The following is a 6271-nucleotide window of genomic DNA, read 5'->3' as shown; positions in this document are numbered from 1 at the left end:
GACTTTAAGGAGAAGAATATGGTATCAGGATCAGAAGACCTACATTATGCAGATGATGCAATCTTGCTTGCTGAAAGTGAGAACTTAAAGTCCTTGATGCAGAATATCAAATAATATGACCTTCAATATGGATTGCATCTCAATGTCAAGAAAACAAAAATTCTCAAGGGGGTCGGAGGGTAATGCTTCCCTGGACTCGCAGTTGCCACCTTCGCAGTTACTTCATCGTGTGTCCGCTAGTGCCGGAGACACGCCAACAGCAGCCATGAGCGGAGGCGTGTACGGAGGAGATGAAGTTGGAGCCCTCGTTTTCGACATTGGATCCTATACCGTGAGAGCTGGTTATGCTGGTGAGGACTGCCCTAAGGTGGATTTTCCAACGGCTATTGCTATGGTGTCAGAGAGAGATGATGGAAGCACATTGATGGAAATATATGGTGATAAAGGCAAACAAGGCGGTCCCACCTACTACATAGACACTAATGCCCTGTGCGTTCCAAGGGAGAACATGGATGCTGTTTTACCACCCCAAAATGGGATGGTTGAAGACTGGGATAGTTTTCAGGCTATTTTAAATCTTACCTACAAAATGCACGTCAAATCAGAAGCCAGCCTGCATCCTGTTCTCATGCCAGAAGCGCCGTGGAACACTAGAGCAAAGCAAGAGAAGCTGACAGAATTAATGTTTGAACACTACAACATACCTGCATTCTTCCTTTGCAAAACTGCAGTTTTGACCGCATTTGCTAATGGTCGTTCTACTGGATTGGTTTTGGACAGTGGAGCCACTCATAGCACTGCAATTCCAGTGCATGATGGCTATGTCCTTCAGCAAGGTATTGTGAAATCCCCTCTTGCTGCAGACTTTATTACTATGCAGTTCAGAGAACTCTTCCAAGAAATGAATATAGAATTGATTCCTCCATATATGATTGCTTCAAAAGAAGCAGTGCGTGAAGGATCTCCAGCAAATTGGAAAAGGAAGGAAAAACTGCCACAGGTTACGAGGTCTTGGCACAATTACATGTGTAATTGTGTTATCCAGGATTTTCAAGCTTCAGTGCTCCAAGTATCAGATTCAACGCATGATGAACAAGTAGCTGCACAGATGCCAACAGTTCATTATGAATTCCCCAATGGCTACAACTGTGATTTTGGGGCAGAAAGGCCAAAGATTCCTGAAGGATTATTTGATCCTTCCAATGTAAAAGGGTTATCAGGAAATACAATGCTGAGAGTCAGTCATGTTGTCACCACAAGTGTTGGAATGTGTGATATTGATATCAGACCAGGTCTCTATGGTAGTGTGATAGTGGCAGGAGGAAACACACTAACTAATACAGAGCTTTACTGATAGATTGAATAGAGAGCTGTCTCAAAAAACTCCTCCTAGCATGAGGTTGAAACTGATTGCAAATAATACAACAGTTGAGCGGAGGTTTAGTTCCTGGATTGGTGGTTCCATTCTAGCATCTTTGGGAACCTTTCAACAAATGTGGATTTCCAAACAAGAATATGAAGAGGGAGGGAAGCAGTGCATAGAAAGGAAATGCCCATGAAGATTTTCCATCCTGGATGTTCGTGTGTCATATGTTTCATAGCTTTAGTAAACTCAGGAAAAGACTGACCATCTTTTGTAGAAAGTTTATACATTTTTGCATATTTCAATTTCCACCTAAATTTTTTAAGGCTTTAACTTGCTCTATGAATTAAAATGAGTTTGTGCCTTCCTTGAGATGCACTTATTCTTATTACAAGCATTTTATAATTTTGTGTAAATATCTATTTTCTCTAAATATTTTGTTTTCAGTACAATGCTTTCCAACCCTATTTAATAATTCTATGTGGATCAGTAGAATTGCTTTTTATTGACTAGTAAAACTTCTGCCTATGCTTTTAACCTCAGGCTTGCAAAAGTAAATAAATATAACTAGCCATTCCAGAAAAGTGCCTATGTTGTTTTGTTAATGACATAGTTTCAAGTATTAAATGTGTTTACATTATAAGTGAAATAATTCACTGCTTATGACAGTATTCACATCTCTGTAACTTAAGTATCATAAAAAAATCATTACTTTCTTGCCTTTGTTACAGCAGATGACATCACTTCCATATTTTGAGTCTATATAAAAATCCTAATGTCAGAATTTATAAAAAGAATTTAATCAGTGTTGTACCTAGTCTTTAAAAAAATGATAGTTGCATAATCATTTCCAGAATTGGCATGCCATATTAACACTTAGCAAAAAAATTATTAAATAAACCTTTATTGAAAAAAATTTCCGTATAACACCACTTAACATATTTACTTTTTATTTTGTTTGTAGACTAGTCCATGAAAAATAAAATTTGTTAAAGAGTTCAGACATCTTAAGCAACACTTGATTTTTGGGCAGCAGGAGGTGGAAACTTTTCCTTAAGAAATTTTTCTTCCTTGCTGCAGCGTGGGCTTCTTTCTCAATTCTCAGTCTAAAATAAAAACAAAGTATAAAAAAAAAAGAAAAAAAAATTCTCACCACTGGACCAATAGGCAACAAAACAATAGATGGAGTAATAACTGAAACTGTTTAAAAACTTCATCTTGGATCTACAATCTTCATGACAGTAGTCATGAGATCAGGAAATATATTATACTGAGCAAGTCTGCAGTCAAGCCCTCTGCAAATTCTTGAGGAATTATGATGTAAGTTAGTAAATTTAATGCTGTAAGTCAACCAGGTGGATTGATATGGGGACTCCTGCAATGGACTGTAGTGTGTCAGCAAGTGTGAAGATGGCACAGGATAGGATGAGGTTCAAATTCACTGTTCTTAGGAGAGCTATGAGTTATATTCAACGTGGTGACACCTAACAACAACACTTCAGGCCACGGTCTCTTTAATCACTCACTATGCATTTGGGTAGAGGACTATTAATAAAGATGACAGAAGAAGAATTGATGCCTTTGAACTGTGGCATTAGAGAAGAATACTGAATACTCCATGAACTAGCAAAAGAAAAAGCAGCACAGGAAAGGGAGATACTGCAAGAGATGGATTGACACAGTAGTAACTGGGATAATTGCAGAATGTGTGTGAGACACATGAGATTGGCTCAGGTAGTTGTTGATTGCTGTTGAGTCAAGAACAGCTCATAGCAACCCTATGAACAAAAGACTGAAGACTTTTGATAACTATAGTTTCTCAAACTTTCTAGGGTGTCCAGAGGCATGTTGTTTAGGAAGTAGATGCCACTCCTGCTTCCATGTAAGATTTAACTTAAATTACAAAAACACTTAAACTTTGTTGTTGTTGTTGTGTGCCATCGAGTTGCCTGTGACTCATAGCGACCCTATGAACAGCCCTAATCCCTTGGCAATCTTATTGTCTCCAACACAGCCCCATTACCCCAGTCACTGAATCAATCCATCTCATCCAGGGTCTTCCTCTTCTGCGCTGTCCCTCAACCCTCCCAAGCACGACGTCCCTCTCCAAGGACGGATCTCACCTTGCAACATGTCCGGAGTATGTCAGACTAAGCTTCAGAATCCTCCAAGGAGCAGCCTGGCTTCACCCTCTCCAGGACAAACTTGTTTCTTCCTCTAGCCATCCATGGTGTATTCAATACTCTTCTCTAGCACCACAGCTCAAAGGTATCAACTCCCCTAGTCATTGTCTAGCTCTCTGATGCAAATCATTTTATATGTATATGTAAAATTTTATATATCATTTTATATATAATAAATTTGATATAATTTTGTATATAATATAATTCAACTGATTTAATGTTCTGTGGCAACCATTCTCTTGGTTTTGTGTTTTTTTTCTCTTTTTTCATGTGTTGTTTCTGTTTTCTGTTCAGTTTCATTGTTGAACCTCTCAGTATTTTCCCTTTTGAGCCCTGCTAGTTTCTTCTACATATACTTTTGCTTCTTTAAATATATTTAGCACCATAATCTGAAAGTTATCAATTATTTTAGTCAGACCTGTATAACAGAAATTTTTCTTCCTCATGTTTTGCTTTGATTGGTCCTCTTTACTTGTGATTTGTGTGTTTTCCTATTATTTATTAATCTGGGTCACTTTGTTATGCTTTCTTTTTTTTGAACTTTACATTTTATACTATAATTTCTGTGAGAAATTGTCCTAACTGAATGCCTTTGTGGTGCAGCTTATAAGTGTCTATCTGCTAAACAAAAAGTTAGGCTTTTATTGAGCAGTTGTTCCATAGAAGAAAGATGCAATATAATCTGTATCTAAAATGACTCTCAGTTTATGCAATAATGAATGAATGAAAATCTAACTTCTCTGTAAACATTCATTAAAACCACAATTAAAATTAAATTTTATTAATAAATAAAAGATTCTCCGCTTTGAGAATGAATGTGGCAACTATATTCTGCCCCACAAGGTTTCCATGACTCAATTGTCCTGGGACATCGCCTTGGTATGTTCTGAGAAGCAGTCAAGGATGCTCCTATCCTGAAAATGAGATTTTTTTGTTGTTGTCGTTTGCTGATTTGTGAATTCTGGATGTTTGATTTCTGGAATTTAGTACAAGTGCACATATGCTGGAAGTGAGTTTAGAGTTAGCTGGTCATAGCAACTAATGTAAGTGATGAGACACTTTCTTATTGTAAAACTGGACTCTTCATATCTTTCTCACTAGGGCACTCCTTGCATAGCCTCTCTCATAGAGGGGTCCTGTAGGCAGGGACCCAGATGGTTCTGATTGTGTTTCTTGTATGTCTATTGAATTCCCATCCCCCTGAGGTCCTTGCTGCTGTTCCTCCGGATCCTAGTGCTCATCCATCTTAGACCTCAGTGACATTTTACCACATTATTTTGAAATAACACAGGCTCCAGTTATACTCTATCACTTTATAGCCTGTGAAATCCCAGGGTCAATCTGCACAGTTAAATTTCTTTAAAAAAAATTAGATTACAATGTCTTCAAATTATCCCTCTACATTTCCTATTTGTGGTGTTGTTCACACCCATCTTAAAAGAACTACAATAAGCAAGCGTTCCATGTGTTAGCAGGCAGCTTCTTCCAACTTCGTTGGTGTCTGTTTGCTTCCTCTCCCTCACTTCTGGACTCATGACTCTCCAACATTCCAGCTGAATCAGCGGTAAGGATATATTAATTTTTGTGTTTGTTTTCCATTATTTTTCAGTGGGTTATATCCTGGAGGAGTAAATTGAGGCACCCAGGCACCCACTCACTCATCTACTACAATTTGTTCTTGAAAATTTTATGTATTTATTTAGTATCTACATTAAATTGTAAATACCATGAGAACAAGTATATTATTTTTATTTTTTTCTGTGTGCATTATAGAAACAATACACTATGAGGTGAAAAATTGACTGACTAAAATAAACAACCTCTTTGGTTTTGGTTTCTGATTGAGAAAGTTATGTTTATAGTACAGGACATACAAAGACATATAAACAACATAACAGGAAATAGTCTTAATTTTCTACCCAAAAGTGATCACTTTTTTCTTTACCAGCACATCTTTGAAGAATATTTTAATATAATTTGAATTGCATTTGATATAGGAATGAATTTGTTATTTTTCCTACTTACAAATTAAAAATATTTTTTATCATAATTAAGAATTTACTATTAAATTCTTACCATTAAAAATGTAAAAAACAATATATACAAACTTTATAAGTAAACCAGTAAAAGAAATGTGACCATTGAGATAACTTTTTAATAAATTGTCTATTGGTGAGTTTAATGTTTTCACTATATCTTTTACTATAACTAATGATGCAATGAACATTACTAATAATTTGTTTCTTAGTATAATAAAACATTCTCAGCAAATGGTTTCCTTAAGGTTAAAATTAAGTTGCTTTTGTTATGTGCCATTGAGTAGAGTATAACTCATAACCACCCTATAAACAAAAGACTTGAATCCTGTCATATCCTGAGCCATCCTCATCATCCTTGATACACTTGAAACCATTGCTGCATTCACCATGTTAGTTCATTTGTTGGTGCTGTTACTCTGTTTTGTTGATTCTCCACCTGTCCAAGCATGATATCCCTTTCCAAGGAATAGCATCTCCTAGCAACATGAAAGCCTGAGAGATGAAGATTCATCATCTTTGCTTCCAAGGAGCACTGTGGCTACACCATTTCTAACACATATCTGTTTGTTCTTTTGGCAGTCTGTCAGGTTTCAGTACTCTTCTCCAACACCACAATTCAAAGGCATTCATTCTTTTTCTGAAATCCTTTTTCACTTTCAGCTAAGAAACATAACAGCTGCTTGAAA

The 6271-nt window shown here is 36.5% G+C and overlaps 1 pseudogene; it reads left to right on the top strand.

Moving 5' to 3' along the window:
• The first annotated feature begins 265 nt into the window (after positions 1 to 265).
• On the top strand, positions 266 to 1559 carry LOC102845011 (annotated as a pseudogene).
• The last annotated feature ends 4712 nt before the right edge of the window (positions 1560 to 6271 follow it).

This window comes from Elephantulus edwardii, unplaced genomic scaffold (assembly GCF_000299155.1).
Source record: "Elephantulus edwardii isolate Elephantulus edwardi_28Jun2011 unplaced genomic scaffold, EleEdw1.0 scaffold00050, whole genome shotgun sequence".
Taxonomy (NCBI): domain Eukaryota; kingdom Metazoa; phylum Chordata; class Mammalia; order Macroscelidea; family Macroscelididae; genus Elephantulus; species Elephantulus edwardii.
The sequence above is the reverse complement of the archived record's forward strand: the minus strand, read 5'-3'. Positions and strand labels throughout refer to the sequence as shown.